This window comes from Sorghum bicolor, chromosome 3, assembly GCF_000003195.3.
Source record: "Sorghum bicolor cultivar BTx623 chromosome 3, Sorghum_bicolor_NCBIv3, whole genome shotgun sequence".
NCBI classification, from domain to species: Eukaryota; Viridiplantae; Streptophyta; class Magnoliopsida; order Poales; family Poaceae; genus Sorghum; species Sorghum bicolor.
This window is the reverse complement of record NC_012872.2, coordinates 18,236,178-18,249,982: the sequence shown is the minus strand read 5'-3', so window position 1 is coordinate 18,249,982 and position 13,805 is coordinate 18,236,178. Positions and strand designations below refer to the sequence as shown.

Below are 13,805 nucleotides of genomic sequence, written 5' to 3'. Positions count from 1 at the left end.
ATAAAGTGCTTTTACATTTGTAGAGAAACATTTTTAGAGAGAATCTGGATCCGAAATGTTTCTAGAAGAATCTAAACCCTACCAAACGCACACTAAGTAAGCATTTTTTTTTGAAAAGCTACAAGTAAGAAATTTATTGGACATGTATTAACAGAGAAGAAGCAAAGAGAAGAAGCAACTTAATAGTATCACAAAACAAAACAAGGAACACCACCGTCACAATGAGAGCAACAACAACAATCACAACATAATACATCGCCAACAAGCCACCAAAGCACCGGCAAATAGGCGCCCTTCAAAGCTGTAACAAACAAGCAAATAGCTTTGGAGATGAGGGGTCATCATCTCTACCTTGTTTAGTTCTTTTTTTTTTTTTTTTTTCTGCAAAATGAACACTGTAACATTTTCGTTTGTATTTGACAAATATTGTTCAATCATGAACTAACTAGGCTCAAAAAATTCATCTCGTAAATTACAAGTAAATTGTGTAATTAGTTATTTCTTTTATCTATATTTAATGCTTCATACATGTACCACAAGATTCGATGTGACAGGAATCAGAAAAATTTTACAAAAGTTTTTGGGAACTAAACAAGGCCTTACCTCCGAGGAAAGTGACACCCATAAATGTTGCCAACATTGACAAATGGACCCAAGGTTTTTCAATCTAAAGCTTGGTTTAGTTCCAAAAATTTTTAAGATTTCTCGTCACATCGAATCTTTGTACATATGCATAGAACATTAAATATAGACGAAAACAATTAATTGCACAGTCTGCCTATAATTTGCGAGACGAATCTTTTGAGCCTATTAACTCCGTGATTAACTCTGGGCATATTACTCGCTACCCGTTACCCGAACCCGCACTACCCGATATCTTGTTTGGATAGCAAATTCTATTACCCGAATTTATATTGGGTAATTCGGGTAACTATGCCCGGTACCCGAACTACCCATAATTCTGTGTTGCCGTAGTCAAAGGCTCAAAGCTAAGCCACCTCTGGCTCCTTGGCTTTAGGATCCTCATTAACTCATCTCGTAACTCGACGTCGTCTCCCTGACTCTTGAGTCCCCGGCGTCTCCCTGTCTCCCCGAGACCCCGACTCCCCATCTGCCATCTCCTTCAAAACCGAGCCATGAGCCCGCTACCGGCCACACCGTCTCACCTCACTGCGCCGCGAGTCTGCGACGGCCAGCAGCGCGACGCCGCCCTCAGTCCATTGGTGAGACGATGACTCGGCCTTCGGAGCTCGACGCCACTGCCACCGACCCCCATCAGGCCATCTCCTGCCGCCGCGCGTCACCTCGCAGGCGAGGGAATCCATTGCCAGGCGACCTGAAGATTGATGGACGGCTGCAATGTGTATTCCTATTCCCTAACCCTAACACCTATGCCCCTATTTTTCTTAGTATTTGATCCGTAAATCATAGAATCAGTCTCTAGAAATTGCAATTTGCCAATGTATATGCTTTTCAAATATGGTGCTCTGCCCAGATTTGATCCTTCATTTTTTATCACACAGCCTGGACTATATGAGGCCTGGATTGCTGCTACTGAAGTTTGGAGTACTGGTCTCTGGAGTCTGAACCATCAGTTTGGAGGACTTGACGCCTGGAACTATTGAATTTGTGTTTTTTTTATCTTGTCGATTACCAACTACCTGTGTCTTTTTCTTTCTGAATGTGTGTCGTGGTTTGCACTTGCACAAGACGCCAGGTCCTTGGGCTTTTGGTCGTGGCTTTTCTCCTCAAAAGCCAAAAGCCAACCAAAGGGGTTAGCTTTCATCTAAAGCCAAAGCCAAAAGTAGTTTTTGCATAGTACAAATTTTACAGCACCTCCACCCCTACTTTCATATGCTTTTGGTCACAAAAATTACCCACCTTGCCACTAGTTACACACGTACCGTTTCGATCTCTCGTCTTCCTTCGCGAGTCCTCCCGTCGGCGCTGCCCGCGAGTGGCCTCCCTCCCTCCAGCGTGCACTGCTCCACCCCGGTCCCCTCCTTCCCCGGCCTCCATCCCTCCCTCCGGCGTGCTCTGCTCCGCCCCGGTCCTCTCCTCTCCTCCCCCAGCGTGCGCCGCTCCGCGACCTCCCTCCCTCCAGCGCGCTGCGGCCTCCCGGGACGCAAGCCACACGACGAACGCAGGCCGGAGCGGCTCCGCCCCGCAGCCTCGCTCCCTCCAGCGCGGGGGGCGGCTCCTTGTGCATCTCCAGGCGCACCCCGACCTCCCTCCCTCCGGCGCGGGCGGGGACTACTCCGCCACATGGCCTCGCGGGCTCGGGCATCCGGCAGCCGCCCTCCCCAATCCTCTCCTTCGACGCGCCCCGACCTCCCTCCCTTCGGCGCGCCCGACCTCCCTCCCTCTGGCACGAGCAACTGGCACCCCGACCTCCCTCCCCTCCCCTGCGCGGCCGCCAGGCGGCCAGGCCAGCGGTGTGCCCTCCTGACGAGAGGATGAAGAAGAGGGAGTTTCTGTCTATGACACGTGGGGTCTGCTTGTAAGGGAGTGAAGCGTTTCCAAAAGCCGCATGTGTCTAACCAAACGGGCTTTCAAACTTCGTTAAAAAGCAGCTTTTCCAAAAGCCACAGCCTACAACAGCTTTTCCGAAAGCCACAGCTCAACCAAAGGCACCCTTAAGTATCTTAAGTATCTAGTATGTTGAGTACCTATGTCTTTGTGTTGGCACCTGCGGTTCAACATATCAGTTATCAACTTACCAATTATTTTGTCTGAGTTCTAGTTGTATGAGAAATTCTGTGCTGTTTGAGTAGTTCCTGTTATCTTATATATTTCGGGTAAATTGGGTATACCCGAACCTGAATTTGCGGGTTTGGGGCTGTAATCGGGTAACGTTTTTCATTACCCGAACTTTTCAAAACCTGAACTACCCGACCCGAAATAATCGGGTAACCCGAACACCCAGAGTTATCCATGATTGTGTCAAACATAAACGAAAATGCTACAGTAGCCAAAGCCAAAAATTTTTGCGAACTAAACAAGCCCTAAACTCTAGGAGGTAGTAGGCCTTACAATCACTTGATGATTGGAGCCAACAAACAATCACCAAAACCACTTAATGATCTTTCGCTGTTACCAAACCGTCTAGATAACGACAACTACCAAGAATAACAAGAACCTTAGGGTAGTAAACCATGTGTCACTAACTGTCGACGAAAGCTGGTCGGCAGTCTACCTTGGGGTATACCCACGGTAGTAGTTTATCGGTAGACGGTGCGCAAACTACGAACTCAATGGTGACGCAAGACACGGACAAGTTTTTATCCAGGTTCGGCCGCCGAGTTGGCGTAATACCTACGTCCTGCGTCTGGTTGTATTGATTTGTGTTGAGAGAATATGACGTCTATATCCTGTCCTCTAGGGGACCCCTGCCCCTCCTTATATATCGTGAAGGGACAGAGTTACAAGCAAAGTATCCTATTTGGTACAATATCTTGTAGCCTTGCGGTGCACGCCGACCAGTCGTGCGCTGCACGTCTTCATCCTGTAGGTCGAGCCACCTCTGATGGTGCGGCCCATATAGGCCCGTGAGGGTATAGGGGTTTATACCCCCACAGCTAGTCCCCGAGCACCATGTATTATGATGTAACACGCCGTCTTGAGCTTCTTCGATCAGTGAGGCTTGACGTCTTCAATAAGCAGGAAAGTCGCCCAAACAGTTGCAACGGTATTTTGACCAACTCAAAAGACAGTTGATCAACATTGACATCGAAGAAGCAGGTTGTTCGAAGAATGCATGGTGCTCTAAATTAAAAAAGATTTCTTTCCTGGTGAAGTGTGCCCCACTTTACTTTTCTGAAAAGTATAGTCTTTCAAAAAGCAAGCATATTCACCGCAAGGTGAAGTGTGCCCACTTAGTCCCCGAGCCTGGTAGTAGGTGACGTAGGCACGTGGTGCCAGGGTCAAAAGAAAAGTCCTCAAAGAAATTCTGACACTGAGATGCATCGCCAGATGCATCGTACCGATGTAGTCCCCGAGCTTGCTGGAAGGCGAAGTATGAGCCTTGTAGCAAGGTCTAAAAAATTGAATTTACCAGTCCGTCTGCAATTGAATAGACTAATCGACCAGTCCCCGAGCATATAACGCTCGGTGGTCGGTACAGTCCCCGAATTCTCAAATTGGTGGGCTGGTCGACCAGTCCCCGAGCGTATAGTGCTCGGTGGTCGGTACAGTCCCAAAACTCTCAAATTGGTGAGCTGGTCGAACAGTCCCCGAGCGTATAGTGCTCGGTGGTCGGCACAGTCCCCGAGCACGGCGTAGGGACCGGTGGACAAGTCCCTGAGCGTGGTTGGGAACGTAAACGTGCTCGGTGGTCGGCACAGTCTTCGAGCACAGCATAGAGAGTAGTCGACAAGACCCCGAGCGTGGTTGGAAACGTAAACGTGCTCGGTGGTCGGCACAGTCTTCGAGCACAGCATAGAGAGTAGTCGACAAGTCCCCGAGCGTGGTTGGGAACGTAAACGTGCTCGGTGGTCGGAGCGGTCCCCGGGCACAGCGTAGGGAATAGTCGACGAGTCTCCAAGCGTAGCTTGTCGACTGGGCCAAACTCCTGAAAAATAAATATAAAGAATTGGTAGTACATGATGTATAAATAACCTTTAGATAAAAAATCAGTACTAAGATAAGTTTTAGATTTTTTGTTATAAAATTAGCACGAGTAGTTAATTCATCCTAGAGCTTGTACCAGCTCTGGTCTAGCCAACAATCAGCATGAGGTGCGGAACCTAGACACGCGTAGGATTGTCAGCCACGTCAGAGAGCTACTGCCGACCACCCGGAACGCAGAGGGCGGATCTCGTGCACGTGTAGGGAGGAGTCGGAGACAGTACCGGCTCTGGAAAGCTCGTGTAGGAGAAAAAACTAGTCGGCTAAAAAAGTTGTTTTGAAGAATAATAATATTAAAAATATTATGCCAAAAATAAATAAAATATTAGAATTGTACTTATCTTTGGACGAAAGTCTGGTCGGGAGAGTTGCTTGACTTGTTGTCGTGATGGTGGTCGCGGCTGTCGTAGCGCCGTTCTTCGCGGCGATTATTATTGCGACTCGTGGTTAGAGCAAGTAGGCCAAACAACTTGGTCGATAGCCTGAGCAGGTCGGTGTCGTCGATCTGCCTCCCTTTGTAGCAGAGAAGCGGGTGACGCGTTGTCAGCGTGGTCGGAGACGTTGCTGGAGTAGTTGGAGTCGTAGCTAGCGTGGTTGAAGCCGCCGCCGACGTCGATGAAGAAGTGGTTGGCGCAGATCGGATCTACACCTCCTCCGTGGTCGTGGCGGTGAAGCTGTCGGTGAACGTGAAGTCGCCCGCCATGGCCACGAAGTCGGGGATGATGACCATCTCGTTCGTCGGGAGAGCTGTACGCACACCCCCTACCTGGCGCGCCACTGTCGACGAAAGCTGGTCGGCAGTCTACCTTGGGGTATATCCACGGTAGTAGTTTATCGGTAGACGGTGCGCAAACTACGAACTCGATGGTGACGCAAGACACGGACAAGTTTTTATCCAGGTTCGGCCGCCGAGTTGGCGTAATACCTACGTCCTGCGTCTGGTTGTATTGATTTGTGTTGAGAGAATATGACGTCTATATCCTGTCCTCTAGGGGACCCCTGCCCCTCCTTATATATCGTGAAGGGACAGAGTTACAAGCAAAGTATCCTATTTGGTACAATATCTTGTAGCCTTGCGGTGCACGCCGACCAGTCGTGCGCTGCACGTCTTCATCCTGTAGGTCGAGCCACCTCTGATGGTGCGGCCCATATAGGCCCGTGAGGGTATAGGGGTTTATACCCCCACAGCTAGTCCCCGAGCACCATGTATTATGATGTAACACGCCGTCTTGAGCTTCTTCGATCAGTGAGGCTTGACGTCTTCAATAAGCAGGAAAGTCGCCCAAACAGTTGCAACGGTATTTTGACCAACTCAAAAGACAGTTGATCAACATTGACATCGAAGAAGCAGGTTGTTCGAAGAATGCATGGTGCTCTAAATTAAAAAAGATTTCTTTCCTGGTGAAGTGTGCCCACTTTACTTTTCTGAAAAGTATAGTCTTTCAAAAAGCAAGCATATTCACCGCAAGGTGAAGTGTGCCCACTTAGTCCCCGAGCCTGGTAGTAGGTGACATAGGCACGTGGTGCCAGGGTCAAAAGAAAAGTCCTCAAAGAAATTCTGACACTGAGATGCATCGCCAGATGCATCGTACCGATGTAGTCCCCGAGCTTGCTGGAAGGCGAAGTATGAGCCTTGTAGCAAGGTCTAAAAAATTGAATTTACCAGTCTGTCTGCAATTGAATAGACTAATCGACCAGTCCCCGAGCATATAACGCTCGGTGGTCGGTACAGTCCCCGAATTCTCAAATTGGTGGGCTGGTCGACCAGTCCCCGAGCGTATAGTGCTCGGTGGTCGGTACAGTCCCAAAACTCTCAAATTGGTGAGCTGGTCGAACAGTCCCCGAGCGTATAGTGCTCGGTGGTCGGCACAGTCCCCGAGCACGGCGTAGGGACCGGTGGACAAGTCCCCGAGCGTGGTTGGGAACGTAAACGTGCTCGGTGGTCGGCACAGTCTTCGAGCACAGCATAGAGAGTAGTCGACAAGACCCCGAGCGTGGTTGGAAACGTAAACGTGCTCGGTGGTCGGCACAGTCTTCGAGCACAGCATAGAGAGTAGTCGACAAGTCCCCGAGCGTGGTTGGGAACGTAAACGTGCTCGGTGGTCGGAGCAGTCCCCGGGCACAGCGTAGGGAATAGTCGATGAGTCTCCAAGCGTAGCTTGTCGACTGGGCCAAACTCCTGAAAAATAAATATAAAGAATTGGTAGTACATGATGTATAAATAACCTTTAGATAAAAAATCAGTACTAAGATAAGTTTTAGATTTTTTGTTATAAAATTAGCACGAGTAGTTAATTCATCCTAGAGCTTGTACCAGCTCTGGTCTAGCCAACAATCAGCATGAGGTGCGGAACCTAGACACGCGTAGGATTGTCAGCCACGTTAGAGAGCTACTGCCGACCACCCGGAACACAGAGAGCGGATCTCGTGCACGTGTAGGGAGGAGTCGGAGACAGTACCGGCTCTGGAAAGCTCGTGTAGGAGAAAAAACTAGTCGGCTAAAAAAGTTGTTTTGAAGAATAATAATATTAAAAATATTATGCCAAAAATAAATAAAATATTAGAATTGTACTTATCTTTGGACGAAAGTCTGGTCGGGAGAGTTGCTTGACTTGTTGTCGTGATGGTGGTCGCGGCTGTCGTAGCGCCGTTCTTCGCGGCGATTATTATTGCGACTCGTGGTTAGAGCAAGTAGGCCAAACAACTTGGTCGATAGCCTGAGCAGGTCGGTGTCGTCGATCTGCCTCCCTTTGTAGCAGAGAAGCGGGTGACGCGTTGTCAGCGTGGTCGGAAACGTTGCTGGAGTAGTTGGAGTCGTAGCTAGCGTGGTTGAAGCCGCCGCCGACGTCGATGAAGAAGTGGTTGGCGCAGATCGGATCTACACCTCCTCCGTGGTCGTGGCGGTGAAGCTGTCGGTGAACGTGAAGTCGCCCGCCATGGCCACGAAGTCGGGGATGATGACCATCTCGTTCGTCGGGAGAGCTGTACGCACACCCCCTACCTGGCGCGCCACTGTCGACGAAAGCTGGTCGGCAGTCTACCTTGGGGTATACCCACGGTAGTAGTTTATCGGTAGACGGTGCGCAAACTACGAACTCGATGGTGACGCAAGACACGGAAAAGTTTTTATCCAGGTTCGGCCGCCGAGTTGGCGTAATACCTACGTCCTGCGTCTGGTTGTATTGATTTGTGTTGAGAGAATATGACGTCTATATCCTGTCCTCTAGGGGACCCCTGCCCCTCCTTATATATCGTGAAGGGACAGAGTTACAAGCAAAGTATCCTATTTGATACAATATCTTGTAGCCTTGCGGTGCACGCCGACCAGTCGTGCGCTGCACGTCTTCATCCTGTAGGCCGAGCCACCTCTGATGGTGCGGCCCATATAGACCCATGAGGGTATAGGAGTTTATACCCCCACACTAACTGTTTGAAGATAGTCGTTGTCGCCCAACGACTAACTTGACACATGGTCTGCTGCCCTAGGGTCCAACTTCTCGCGGATATATGAAGCCCAGAGTCCGATGTAACATGGAGAGTTCCTAGAGCCTAACTTGCATGCCCTAAGTACTCATGGGCACAAAATACATAGAACCGATCCGAATTTTTCGGTATCCTATTCGGTTTCTAATTCTCACGATACCTCGAGAAACCGATTTTACCGAAATATGCTATTTTGAGTGTTGTTATATTATTGATAAAACTATTTTAATTAATTATATTATGTATTTATAGTACTCTACTCTTATAGTCTAGTAGACATTTATATGTATGTAATTGGCACTTTTAGTCTCTATGCAATCATGTCAAAATGAGCTTCTGAACCTAACATTTCATGTCCATGTGATCAGTTTGGTATTTTTCCGGTAAATATTGAAACCGAACAAAAAAATACTAAAAGTATCAATTTTTAGAAGAACCGATTGTTACCTACTTTCTCCATTCCAAAATAATTGTGGTTCTTGCTTCTCGAGAAACAACTTTAATTAAATGTATAATAAAAAATATCAATACTTATGATACATAATTAGTATCGTCGAAAAGATCTTTAAATCTAGTTTTTTAACAAATTTATTTAGAGATATAAATGTTGCACGTATTTTCTATAAATTAGTCAAACTTACAACACAAAAACCCAAAACAACAATTATTTTGGAATCATGGAGTATTTCTTAAGAAACCAAATTTCTCTATAAACCGAATTACCTAAGGCCTTATTTGGATATAGTCGGATTCATATCAATCCATGTGTGTTGAGGTGGATTGGAGTGAAACTTGAACTAAATTCTATCCTAATTCACACCAATACACATAGATTGAAGTGAATCTGACAACATCCAAACAAGGCTAATGTGAGCCCACGTGAGCCTTGTGCGCTAAGCTCGGTCTCAGGCTCTCGGCAGTCTCTTAGGGTGTGATTGGTTGCCCTGACCGGGCCATTCAAAGGCCCATCCCGCACGGTTCAGTGCAGTTGGCCCGTGTTTGGTTTCCCTGCTGGTATCCTTTTTGTCTATGGCATCGTTCCTCTCGCCCCCTCCATCCCAGCCGCCTCCGTCTTCTCGAGTCGAGCTTCCCACTCCAGCCGAGACGCTTTGGTTCTTGGCGGGAACCCTAGGCGAACTTGGCAAGAGCTGGCGCCGTCCCTGGTATAAAAGCGCATGCGCTGGCGCTTGTTAGGGTTACCCCCTCACTCTCGCCACTCCCGCCTCCATTTTCACTGGTGAGTCGTCCCCTCTCCTCCTCTCGCACCGCTGGATTCGCCCTTCCGGCATCCTCACCGATAGAGCCTTGAGCTCCCTTGGTGTGTGGAACGGTATATCTCACCTCCTCCGTCTCATGGTTCTTTGATTTCCATCCTGTGTTTGATTGAAATGAGCAGATATGTTACGGTTATATGTTGTACCGAGCTAGATCTATGCGATTTTGATTGAGATCTACTTGTTGTTGAGGCAGATCTGCCGATTGTTATGCTTGATGTGGGTGTAGTTTGGCATGTTTGTTAGCTGAAGCAACTTGTTGCTGGTGATGCCTTTTTCGATCTGAATACTGAGCACAGTGCCTAAGGTCGATGATTACACTTGTAAAGATTGACGCTGGAGGAGCTCCATTTGGAGTGGCAACCGCGTCCATCGTAGTATTGGACTGAGTTCTTGTTGTTACTAGGTAGTACGCATCAGTATTGGTTCATTAGGGTTCTAATTTGGTCATGTGTATTCTGTTTTTTCTAGAGATGGATTTCGAAGCTAGGCGCCGAGCGGCTGCTGCTATGTTAGAGCTGTGGCTACTTGGTTTTTCTTGTGGTTTAGGAGAAGAGCTCAGGATGCTAGATCTGTAACGTATGGTCCCATGGCAGACAGGGACCAACAAAGGATGAATAACCTAAACTACATTTACAACTCAGATGATGTGCACTGTGTGAACCTCCTTAGGATGAGAAAGGCACCCTTCTTCCATCTTTGTGACCTTTTTCGCAATAGAGACCTCTTGTCTGATAGCATCCATGCTAGTGTGGAAGAGCAGATAGCTATGTTCTTGCATGTTGTGGGTCATAACCAGAGATTTAGGGTGGTAGACCTTACATTCAGGAGGTCAGGTGAAACTATCAGTAGGTACTTTTAGAGAGTGCTTTATGCAGTAGGGGAGTTGAGGAGTGAAATGATTGTCCCTGCTTCCAACAATGTCCATTCAAAGATCCTTGGTAGCAGAAAGTGGTACCCTTATTTCAAGGTTGGTTTATATTATACTCCAATCTTGGTCATCAGTAAAGCACTGATCCATTTCCTCAACCATTTCACAAACAACTTTGTCACATTTATATAGGACTTCATAGGAGCACTTGATGGAACTCATGTCTTAGCTAGGGTGCCAAAAAGGATGCAACCTGCCTTTAGGGGGAGGAAGGGACTTACACAAAATGTCCTAGCAGCTGTGAGCTTTGATTTGAGGTTTTCATATGTCCTAGCTGGGTGGGAAGGCTCTGCACATGATGCCCTCATACTAGCTGATGCTCTTGTAAGACCAGATGGTCTTAGGGTGCCTCCAGGTATACTTCAATGTAGTAGTACTCTTTAGTACCCAATTTGGTATAAGTAGTAACTGATCCTCAAATATGTGGCACATTTTTTAGGGAAATTCTTGCTTATGGATGCTGGTTATGCAGTAAGACCTGGGTTTTTGCCCCCATTTCGAGGTACTACGTATCATCTGACGGAATATGGCAACAATAGACCCCAGAACCCAAGGGAGCTCTTTAATCTTAAGCATTCATCCCTAAGAGTCACCATTGAAAGAGCCTTTGCTACTTTGAAGAATAGATTCAGAATCTTGGACAACAAACCTTTTCACACTTACAGAACACAGGTTAAACTTGTTCTGGCATGTTGTATCCTTCACAATTGGATTCTGGGATATGGTGATGATGAGCATGTGCCTGATGAAGCCACCTGGAATCCAAAGCATAGAAATGTTGATGCCCACCCTGATGATGTGCCTGATAACCAGGCCTGGTCTCAGATGAGGGAAGCATGGGCTAATGCTATGTGGGCTAACAGAGGTTCTTCTAGGCAGTAGACTTTTCCTTATGAACCAGTGAGCTGTTGTGTGCTATTTAGTAACTGCGATGTGAACAATTTTTTATGAGACTTCTAGGCACTGTGCAATGATGTAATAATTGAACCAAATTCATATGCTTGCTCTCTTTTATATAGTGTTGCATATTTATATTTTTAATATGGTTCATGATCTTGTGGTTGGGTGAATGAATATGACCAGCAAGGATGGGTGATCACATTAACCTCATTGATGAGGCTAACCTGCTTGATGGTGGAAATAGCCATATGGTAGTGCCAGATGATGACCAACATGCACCTCCCGTTGGCCCTATGCACTGGACTCCAGTTCAATCTAGGTTGATGCTAAGGAGGTTCCATGATCTGGTAGTGCAAGGAGTGAAAACTGATAAAGGGTTCAAGGAGGTGCATGTTAGGTAGGTTGCTACTATGCTTTCTGAGTTTGCTGAGCAGACAGTGTCCACCCAGCAAATCTACAATCACCTTCGGAAATGGAGACAAAGGTGGGTCAAAATTGTTAGGCTCAAGGACCTAAGTGGTGCCCTTTGGGATAGTGATCATAACATGATTGTACTTGATGATGAGCACCTCCTAGGACACACTAAGGTTATAACATGCACCTAGCAAAACTTAAATACATTCCACAAGTATCTGTTACCTCTTTGTCTAATATCTTGCTGTTCTATAGGATCACCCAACTGATGCTAAGTTCCTGAACACCCCTTATATAGAGAACTATGATCAGATGGAAGCCATCTTTGGTGGCAGCCAGACAACTAGAAGATATGCTATGGGCTCAAATGAACCTTTGGGTGTCCCTACTGATATTGGTCAGGATCAGAGTAACCTCACTGATGATGTCAAGACTGAGGCGCAGTCTGGCAAGGCTGATGATGTGCCAGCTGAAGCCTGTAAGGGCACTGATGATGGCCCTGGGGAGGGAAAGAGAGGGAAAAAAAGGAAGGTAGGGCAAGATGAGCTTGACATCATGAATGGCATGGTGAAGGCTGTGGAAAATATTGGGGCAGCTCTCAAAGCTCCACAACACAATGAAGTACATGAGGACCTATATGTTTGTGTCATGAACTGTCCTGGTTACTCTCAGGAGGCTCTTATGGTAGCTCTGGTTTATCTTGTGAGGAACAAGGCTGAGGGGCTTTGCTTTGTTCAGATGTCAGAGGCACATAGGATCCTTTGGCTTAGGGCCACCTAAGCAACTCCATGGACCCTAGATGACCATCTTCTTGCCTCTCCACTTTTTCAAATCACCATGCTAACTATCTAATGCTATAGGATGTATTTTGTAGTACAGCACTGTAACACTGATGGTGCTAGGAAGGTAAACCTGCTACTTGGAATCTTTGGTGCAGCTATTTTTTGTATAGCATAGGACACATGGTTGTTGGATGTGAGGCTTTGTGGACAATGCCTGGTGCATGCACCTTAGAAGCACTTTCATTTGGATGTGAGGCTCTGTGGACAATGATTGGTGCATTTACTTCATATAGTGTCCAGTGCACTACAATTTGGGTTTAAGAGTAGCCTATGATGATACTAACAATAGTCTGAGGTGGCTGCCTTTTTTTCTACTCACTAAATGTTCTATTATGTCATGTCACTCATCAAATCTGTTGGGACCATGCACTGTGTAGCAACATTTGGGTCATGCTCAAGTTGATGGCAAACAGTGCATGTTCTTACAGATTCCATGGACGCCATGTGTTTGTTCCTGAGTTTGTTGAACTTGCCTTGCTTCCTATTTTCATTTACTTGGCAGCTACCAATGATGAACTTTACAGTTAGCTGAGGCCTTGTTTTTGAATGTCAGTTTCTTTGAATGCCAATGATGATATCTACATGCCAATGATCTGTTTTATTTCATGGCCGTCATCTGACCATGTGAGACATCCATGCCCAATGCAACATTAGGGCACTTGTGCCAAGATGAAGGCTGGGCTGGATGACTCACATGGTTTCATGGCTTCCATGAGCTTGCTAAAATAAGGCAAAGATTTCTGAGGATACTATGGCTGGTAGTGGTCAATGATGATTACATAACAAATGAGGTGGATCCCTTCTCTATGCTATGATGATACAATGTTATTTTCATGTCATTCATCCAATGTTCTAGCATCATCCACAGGACTGCAACAATTAGGTTCCCATGAAGTTCCTAAGCCGATGCATCCTGTGGATGTGCTTGGACATTGCATGGGTCACTTGAGTTTGCTTAATCTGCCTCTTTTGAATACATGAAGGGATCCACCAATGACAACTCTGTATTAACTGAGGCCACTACCTAACCAATTCTGATATTGTTTGGTGATGCCAAATACTTACAAAAGGTTGCACTGGTTGTTTTGAAGAGAACAATGACGACTTGGTATGTTGTTTATCGAGGGAAGAAGCCTGGGGTTTATGATTCTTGGCCTCTTTGCTGTGATGCTGTTGCTAGGTATAGTAACAATTGCTACAAGGACTTCAAATGCAAAGAAGAAGTTGTTGCTTCATTCCTGGAGTACATGGGTTTGAAGATTTTTCTATGGAGGAAAATATGATGAGTACCCCATGCATTACTCCTGGGGGCAACCACACACACCCAAAGAACCA

At 46.7% G+C, this 13,805-nt stretch overlaps 1 pseudogene; it reads left to right on the top strand.

The window, feature by feature from the left end:
• On the top strand, positions 9,139-11,196 carry LOC110433650 (annotated as a pseudogene).